At 50.6% G+C, this 9,540-nt stretch overlaps 1 protein-coding gene across 4 annotated transcripts in view; it reads left to right on the top strand.

The window, feature by feature from the left end:
* LOC106746723 (dipeptidyl aminopeptidase-like protein 6) overlaps window positions 1–9,540 on the top strand; it is an 81,910-nt gene that overhangs the window by 15,331 nt on the left and 57,039 nt on the right. The window contains exon 1 of one of the 4 annotated variants that reach the window (XM_014623595.1): window positions 9,108–9,127. The exons of the other annotated variants lie outside the window; for them this stretch is intronic. The gene's annotated coding sequence lies outside the window, so the exon portion shown is untranslated. Of the gene's footprint in view, window positions 1–9,107; window positions 9,128–9,540 lie in introns of those variants that run through there. 4 annotated transcript variants of the gene reach the window in all.

Genomic DNA, 9,540 nt, shown 5'->3' with positions numbered 1-9,540 from the left:
GGGGGGGGGGGGGAGGGGGAATGATACGTCACGTAAATTACAGTATCTCGGTGCTGCTGCTTTAGCTCGCTCTCTGTCGCTGCGTTTCTACATGTCTTCCAATAACAAGCGAAGTCGAAGTTCTATCCGTGCGACGAGACGCGCGAGAGCGACGGCTGCCGTCGACGCCCGCAGGCGAGATTTAATAAGTTTCGCGTTCTCCGCGCCTCGGCGCGCCCGCGCGAACATTTGCATAAACAACGACGCGGGGTATAGAGCAAAGTTTTCGGGCGCGCTCGCTTCTTACGTTAATCTTTAATTGCGGACGCTCGAGTCGTAAAGACTCGGCTGAAGCCATTCCGGCGTGACGATATCCACGCCGACGTAATAAACGACGTTGTAAACTTAGTAATTCCCGGACGCTTCCGGAGTATCGCACGTGTATCTCGCGTTTCATTTTATTTATTTATTTATTCGTCAGGAATAATAACGAAACACAATAACAGCATGACGATGGAAACGCAGAAAGGTCTTTTTATCATTTGAGCGTTGAATTGTACGTTATTCAGCTGAAACGGAGAGTTGTATGTAAAAAAAAAAAGAAATTTTTACGCCAAATCTGATACATTTCGCACGTCCCGAACGGCTCACCGGAAATGTTTGTAATAACTCTAAAACTGCATAATTTTTTTTATGATAAACTTATATCTACGTATAAATTATATTCATTATATATATATACACACACACAAGATTCAACACAAAATCTTCAAATAACACAATAACATTATGTTAGATCATACGACTGTATCGAGAATTCCACACGAAACCGATTATCACACAGGAACAAAATGTCTTGTACGCTCGACGTTGACGCTTGCTTGCGGCATGTTCGACACGCGTTGTTCACATCGGAAGAGAGAAAGAGAGAGAGAGAGAGACCGGGGGAAAATCGTGCGAGATACCAGTCGATAACCGGGCATTTGTGCAACGTAAACGAGCTGCGAGCGTTATCACGTGCGGGCCGTGGCAAATCGTCCGGGGTTAACTCGCATATTTAAAGAGAGCAAGTGCGGCATTCGCGTCGGTGCTGGTTGCCGTGCGAAATTTCGGCAAACAAATGTCGATCGATCCCTTTCTCCTGCTCCTCGGTGTCTTCGTCTCCTCGTTCGGCGGGTGGAATTCAGCGAGAATTGCGGCAGCTTTGCTCGCGAAAAGGATACGCGCCGGACGTATGCGCATCGGGAATGCGATAGCGCGCCGCGGGTGTCGCGCACAGGCCGGGACATCGGCCGCAGCCGTTAGCCGATAACGCCGAAAGCTAGTCGGGCATCCATTATCACGGGCGTTCATTAATCTCCCCCGGCGCTGGAAAGCGCGCCGCTGCGTTTTTCGCCGGCACGCTCTCTCTCTCTCTCTCTCTCTCTCGCACGGTCCTCGGGACCTCGCGCTCTCCGTTCGTGCCGCGTGGGAATAATGCGATCGATTCGAACGCGAGGAGAGCGAGAGGAAACGAGGCGTGGCGGCGAACGACGGCAGCGAGCGATTTGAATTCAATCTCCATCTTCCAGCGGCTTCTCGAAAAACACGGCGCGCATCCAAGGATGCGCGATGATAATCCACGAGCAAAAGGAGGAGGAGGAGGCGTTCGGGATATTACGTTCGCGCTAGTGAATGGTTAAATAGAAATCCGCGCATGTGTGCCGGACGCGACGCGTTACGGCGATCGGCTGTTTCTAGAAAAGCTCCGCGCTCTTTCTCTCTCGCTCTCGCTCGCCAGTTTTGCGCCAGAGAGATGCAAATGCACATTATTCGGTTACTTACACTTCCATTCTCGAGAGGCACCCGGCTCCTCTATCTCTATCTCTTTCTCTCTCTCTCTCTCTCTCTCTCTCTCATTTGCCCCACCGACGTGATGCTTTAATGCAGAAACCTTGCCGCGCTTTCCAACGACACTGTACGCACTTTCGCCTGGCCTCGCTAATGCGACAACAGGCGTGTGTACGCGCTCGTTCACGCACGCTCGAGCCGAGACGAGACATCAACCGACGCGAGCTTTCCTTTTACTCCCTCCGATTCGATTAATCGCGCTCCCCGTGCGCGCATTTCAATTAAATCTGAAGGGCGAAAGCCCGCGCCGGCAGCCTGCAGCCAACGATATTACGCGGACTCCGTAGCAAGGAAGAGAAAGATAGATAGATGTAGATGGAGAGAGAGAGAGGGAGAGATAGACGTTGTAAGCCGATTACGTCGAGAGACGCGGAGTGACTCTTGAGTAATTCATTACGGCGAATGTACTTTTCTGCTCTCGATAGAAATAAAAGATCGGCGGCACACGTGCCGCTACCATCGTCGCCGCGGGCCGATGGAAATCAATGTTTGGAAGTGCGCCACAAATAAAATTCGTCCATCGCGCTGACCTTTCCCGCCGCTCGCTCCCTTCGTTGTCGACCTTAGAAGATCGGATTCCGATCGGCCGTGTAGTTGTCTCTACCTGTTAATCCGAGCGATTGCTCGGCGTTCGTGGGAATCGCGACGCACACACACACACACACACACTCCGAAGTTGGGAGTCGTCAGGGACCGAGCGAGAAAGTTTCGACGTAATATTCGTGTATTTTGAATAAAGCAAACGGCCTATCAACGCCCTGGGAAGACCCTCTCGAAATGACCGAACGACTTTCCTCGAGCGAGCACGACGGGGAAAAGTTGCGATGCAGAAACTACGAAATTAGACGCGTCTCTTTTAATCAGCCGCCGGGACGAGATCACTTTGACGATCGCTCGATGCGGATAGACGTGATGACGAGGAGAGGTGAATATCCGGCAGAAGAGACAACCGGTTAGTAATGAAAGGGACGGTTAAAAAGGGTAGCCGCGTCAATTTCAGTTTCGACCCGGCCTCTCTCGTCCCGCACTTTTTTTCCCTCCTTTTCGCTCGCTCTGCGCTCGTGGAAATCCTTCAATCAGCGATGGACAATTAGGTAGCGAGATCCATGAATGCCGCATGCGTTTTCAGTAGGCAATGACGCGTTCTCGTGTGTCTTACTTTCAGCGCACGTTTTTCTGATCACGTACAAATTTGACGATTTATAAAAGACCATTCATGAGAGCCTCTTCGTATCGCATCTACTGCCGAATTAATCGGATGACCCGCTTACAAAAAGAAGAAAAGCGCAAATATCGACTTTTTTTTTCTTTCTTTTTTCTTATTCTTTTCTTTGTTTCTGGTAGAACTATTTTGTAGGCGAAATTCGAGTGAAAATTTCAGTTCTCCATTAACCTTGCACATGCTGTTGAACTTTGAGGAACAATGGAGAATCTCGAGTATAATCTCGAATATAACACAATACGGGCTATTATCTTTTGATGCTGCAAATAATTACTTGCCGCTGTTTCGATACTTAAAATGAAGTATTTTAAAGAAATATCTAATGTTTGATTATTTCAATAATTTGCCTGCAAATAGAGAATATCGCGACAAACAAATATTAAATAATCTAATAAAGCTTAATAAGATTCTTTATTGTTCTTCTAAGTTCAACAGAACTTGTGGGGTTAATGCGGAGCTGAAATTTCGACTCGAATTTCGCATACGAAGTTATTTTTATAAAACAAGATTCAAAGATTCAAAAGAGATGAAGGAAAGAAAAAAGATGGTAAGTTTCGTTGTCAATCGCATCCTGCATCTTGGAATCGGCTCCTGGTCGTCACCCTGTCCAGGCGGTAAATGTTATTATATAAATGTACGAGTCGATCGGAAAAGCGACGTTAACTAATGGTGGTACATTAACCGATAACGATCATCGAATGCTACGAGCAGCACTTTCGACGTACGTGAGCAATCGTCCGAGTAATTGGATAATTGGATAATTTGATAATTCCGCTACCTCAAAGTTCGGAATGTTTCGAGAGCGTTGACTGTCGTGATTTGTCGGCCACCGAATGTACTCGTTATTGATTGTTGAGTAACTAATCGGTGCGCGATTGGCGAAAGGTGACTTTGCCCTTGCGGAAGTCTGTTCGCGGCCATTGTTTTCGTAACGTCTTACGTCGCGTACTCCTCCGTGACCGAGTAATTAGACGTCTCGAGCCGACGAGCAACGTGCACACCGCGGCGCGGAGCACAGCGCATCGGTGCATTGTTTACCGATTTCCGTCGAGTGATTAAAATATTTCGTCGGCTATCAAAATATACAACCGAGCTTTCGTCAGCATGTTTCCGATTTTAATGAACGATCGACGAATTCTCTGAGAATAAGGAGATATCCGTTGAAATTTAAAATCAATTCTCTCTCTAAGTCCGTCATCGTTTAATACATCATTTTAACTTTTCACTTTAAATTTGCCAATCTTTTTCCCCTTTCTTCTTCATTTAGTCTTTTTATCCTGCTAAATCCGAACTCAAGTTCTTATTACAACAGTCTGTGCATTGTTAAATATCGAGATACCCCATTACTCTTCAAGTTCGCAGGCAATCGCAGGATTAATTTAGAGCCAAAATTTCGACCCGGGGAAGAACGGGTAGAGTGCAATAAGGGATACACGCTAACGGAAAGTAGGGCGAGGATATCAGGGCGCGAGTGGGTCGAGGTAAATAATGATGAGCACGTCCCGAAGTCCTTCCTACTCATCGGAAAATCCGTAACGGCGATAACTGGCGAAAACGGATCGCCGACGATTTCGGTGAAGTACATCTCCTCTCTGAGAAGTGCAAACGCGCCGCGCGGCGAGAGAATGGGGTGGAGATAGACGCGACCTGGGCGAGAGCGAAGGCACGGAGCAAACAGAGGCTGAGAAGCCGTTAAAGAAAGGCGAGAAGCCGGCACGGAAATAACACTCTCACCCTTATTCCGCTCCGAGTAAAACATTATATTTTCACATTGAAATAGTGGTGAAATGGCGGTGGTTGCAATTCCGCACGCTCCGCTTTCCCTCTTCGCCGCCGTATGCGCGTTCCCCGTTAAGGGAAAAAACCTCCACGAGCGCGAGAGAGGAAAAGAAATAGGGAATTATATATACGCGCCGGCTTGTAATTGCGGAAAAAGTGCAAAAAAGAGACGGCACGGGAACGCGCAACCGTGAGACGTTGCTTCGAGGGTAAACGCGGCGGAAAAAGTCGCAGATTTAGTTTAGTCCGACCGCCGCCGAGATACATTTTGTCGCGCCCGTTGGGGAACGTCGCCTGATTTATTCGCGATCCATTTCCGGCCGCGTTCGCCGATTACCCGGACACGGGGACCAGTCCGAGGAGCAGGCGAGACGATCCTTGTCGAACTTCGAGGAACGAGGCAGGACGATCGAAGGCCCGATATGCTAAGACTCGACGCGGGCATCGCTCGAGCTCACGTCGCTACGCGTCGCCGAGAAAGAAAGAAAATCCTCTATTCGCGATATTCGCGGGACCAGTTTGCCTCCGAGATGAAAATCGACGACGGGGGGAGAGGGGGGAGATCCCTCCAACGTGAGGCGAAAGCGCGATTTCGCGAGCTGTGCGGCAGCCGGCGCGGGCCGGAGAATTCCGCCTCGTCCCGCTGTTCTTCGATCTAACGGCTGGTGGGAACAAGTTGCGGCTGCTGCCGGACTTCTATCAGGACGACAAAGCGGCGACCATCAACGAGGTTCGATTGTCCGATTGTTCGTCGAAAACCACCGTGCGGAAGATGACCGCGCTTTTCTTCCTCGTGTGATCCTCGCGCGACGATGCGATCGGGGGTGAGTCGGCGATCATTTCTTCACCAGCGCCACGTTCGTTGCTCCGTTCTTGCCGTCGCTCTCGTGGATTTCCGACGGCCGAAGAAGCACGCACGACTTTCGATGCATCTTGCGCGCTAAAGTTTCGCGGCAACATCGAGACCGGCGATAAACACCGATCGTTTACGAAGGCTCTTACTTGAGAGAGCGGCCCCTTTTTCATCGCGCCTCCGGCAAATTCGGCGGTCGGCGAAACGACTTGCCGGAGAGTTACGTTACGAGCCGTATCCGCGTAATCCGCGCTCGTCATTAAGCGGATAATATCGCCGAGACGGCGTGTCCTGCACGGGATCTACCGTCTACGGAAATATCAAGCCCGAAATGTTTCTCCCTACTCGCCGGTATCTCGTATACTCGCTTTATTAGCACCCGCTTCTTCTCACTCACGCTTATTCCGCTCGCTCTCTCGTTTCGCCGAGGCCGAATGCTGCTGAATTCGCTTTTTCATCAAGCCGAGGAAATCCGCAGTTGCGGGAGGGAGTGGGGGAAGCACTAACAAGCCTGGCGCGCGACTGTAGAGGAAGCTGATTGCGTAGCTCCATCCGAAGGGGCTCGTTTAAACATCCTTCGAAACAGCCTCAAAATTATTGCGACGTAAAAAGGAGAGAGAGAGAGAGAGAGTCATTTATTCGATGCTGCGGGATAAATCCCTTTAAACGTAAAAACGATTACAAATAGTACTATTCGCGTATAAAAAGATGGTTATGATAATAATAATGATGATTTTGTAACATAACAGAATCAATGAGACAAACGAGAAGTACGTGATCATTACATCGAAATCCAAAGAGAGGTTAATTAAATGAGCAAGTCGAGGGGAAGCATATGAAAATGAAAAAAGTCAGCAGTTTAAGATATCAGTATAGCAAATTTTAGTACAACAGATAAAGAGAGAGAGAGAAAGAGGAGCGAGGTGTGGGGGGGGGGGACGCGAGAGAGGAATTGGCAGGTGGGATCTTCGCGTCTCTAATTGTCGCCGGTCGCATTAATTTCGGAGATAGGTCTGAAACCGGGATGGAACGGAGACGTATAAAGAATGGGAGGACGCGCACTTCATTAGCATTTATATGGGACGGACGCGCTGTATGGAGAATAGAGCGTGCCGCGCGCAGACGCGCTACGGGTAATTAACACGGCGACGTTGAGGCTCGCGCCGGAAGCGACGGGGTTAATTCGTGGGCGCGGTGGTGGTCGAAAAATGCGCGCGCGCGGACTAAATTGTGTGTGCGGGAGTGCGCGCGGTTTGCCGAACACGGTGTTAATACGACGTCGCGAATTAACGCGGAGACGTGCCCGCAAGGACGCGTTGTTGCTACGTCGCGCCCGTACGCGCGTAATTAGCGTGTTTCACGCGACAAAGCCGCGACGCGAACGTCAGCGTCGCGGCGCGCGCCTCTCACGATCGCGCGAGAAAACAGGCTTTTTTTTCCCCCCCCAAATTATTCGCTCGGATACTGTAATGTAATTAGTGCGGTGGCGTGTCCTATGCGGTCACGCGCATAATCAGAGCGGTTGTGCCTGCTCGCCGCGCGCTATAATTGGTTTACGTCGTTTCGGCCGCCACCCGAATATAATCACAGATATAAAATTTAGCGGGAGATTTGACGAGAAGCGCGACAATAACGTCGCGAACATGCATGACGTTAAAACACCTGTTTCGCGCCGAGCGTTGAAACGATCGAAGACCGAAGAGAGAGAGAGACAACCGATGTCGAAATTAGTCCTCGTCGATCGTGAAATATAGATCGAAAGCCCGGCGCGAATGTAACGGTGGACGAAGCCTCTTTTAGGGGGTCGTAAACGCGGCCCGCCGGACTTCGACGTTTTAATTGCGCCATCATCGCGTATAACAGATATTAAGTCCGAGTGGCACTCGCTAAGCTTGGCCCGCGCGAACCGAGGATCGGGAAAAATTTCAACCCGCAACGTCGGCGCGAAGTCGAGCGCGCTCGGCGAAGTCGAGAACTCTGTGAGTATTCGGCATTTGAAATGAAGTACGAGGGAGGAAACTCGAGAGAAAGGGATGGCTTTTAGTGTCTGGTCGAGGGTGAGAGGATTCGGCGAAGAAGCGCGCTTGAATTTCGGACTCACGCTTGGCCGACGAAATGGTGATGGTGGAAGGAGGAAGGGGGGATGAGCAATTGAATATTCTACGTGGAAGGATGGAGATGAAGGAGAAAGAGAGAGAGAGAGAGAGAGGGAGGCGAGGAAAAAGAAGAAAGAAAAGAAGAAAGAGGGTTGAGGGTTGCAGAAGTGCCCCCCCCTCCCCCGTCACGATTGGCCCAGGTTCCCTCGCTCTATATTCAGCCTCCGTCATCTGCATATCGAGATTTCCGTCCTGATATCGCCGTCATCTAACGGCCGCCGTGATCTCGACGCGCGTCTGTATGTGCGCGTACACACGTATAGACGGTACGCGCGATACGAAGAGATGAAGACGAGATTCCAGCCGGAGAGGGTTAAACGGTCATTCATTTCTTATTCATCGGTCTAACCGCGGAGATTATTTGTTTATAACAAAATCGGCGCGGCGGGGGAACGCGAGCGAACTCGTGCTTCGCGCGATATCGATATTAATTAACCTCCGGTTATGTTACAATGATATAGTTTCCAGTCCGAAGCGCACACGTAGAAACACATAGCGTACTCTCTCTCTCTCTCTCTCTCTCTCTCTCTCTCTCTCTCTCTCTCTTTCTCTCACCGTACACACACACACATACACAGAGAGAGAGAGAGAGAGAGAGAGAGAGAGAAAGAAAGCGCGAAAGCCCGTACTTTCCTTCGGAGGAGGAAAAACGTTCACGGAGGAATATACGGGGAAGTTTTATCGCGGTCGTTGCTCGTCGAAGAATTACACCGAGAGAGTCGTCTCTACACGGTAACAGCGTTATAGAGTTCCGAGTGGGTACACGTAAAAAAAGAAAACCTCCCGCCATATCCGCTGAATGTAAACGAGCGATGTCCGATATCGAACTACTACGGTGAGCTACGGTCACTGATCGCGCGGCTCCGCGAGAATACGATGCTCCGAAAGCGTTCCTCTTTACGGCGGAGCGTCGTACGGGGGTCGTCCTCGTGACGGGAGCAACCTGCTCGGAATGTCCGACGTGACGCAGACATTTCCGCGATCTCCGGAACGCGCGAGACGGCTGAAGTGGAGAGAAAGGAGAGGGGGAAAGAAAGGGGAGAAAAGGGCAGAGATGCGTGGCCGCGTCCCTTCCTATCGATCCTCTCGAGCGGCACGCACATCCTCGACCGCGAGGGGTAGCCCCTCCTCGACTCGGCGAGGGTGAAGAAGGTAAATCCGACTTCGAAGGCGACACTCCGCGAAGGCGAGGATTGAGCTGACGTCACGTAGCAGCGAGAACGACGTCGTTGGAATGATCTCGAGAGGGTACGTTCCGTCGGTCGGACGGTCGGCATTTCGCGTGACAATGCCGACCGTGCGAGAGCCTCTTTTTACACCCTTTCGATACACGCCGGATACTTTCGCGTTTCTGAAAATTCGCCACGTCACTCGGAGCTGTATAATGGAGTCTCTCTCCTTCTCTCTCGGCGAGTTCGGGCGTGTCGTTTCCACCTCGTGAGCGAAGAACGCTCGCTCCGCCGGTGATCGAAGAATTAGACCAAAGAATGGTGCCGGGGGAAACTTAAGCGGTTAGAAGTTCGGCGATAAATCACCCGGGCAATTGTAGCCGGGAATGACCGAGAGCGTAAAGAGACCGCTTTGAAATTCTCAGCTCTGTGCGATTCTTCGTCGCGTCAACTTCACACCGTTCGACCGTGTCGTTACGCCCGAGTTTGGGA

This window comes from Dinoponera quadriceps, unplaced genomic scaffold (genome assembly GCF_001313825.1).
Source record: "Dinoponera quadriceps isolate SergipeBrazil2010 unplaced genomic scaffold, ASM131382v1 scaffold1565, whole genome shotgun sequence".
Taxonomy (NCBI): domain Eukaryota; kingdom Metazoa; phylum Arthropoda; class Insecta; order Hymenoptera; family Formicidae; genus Dinoponera; species Dinoponera quadriceps.
This window is presented reverse-complemented; position numbering and strand designations above follow the sequence as displayed.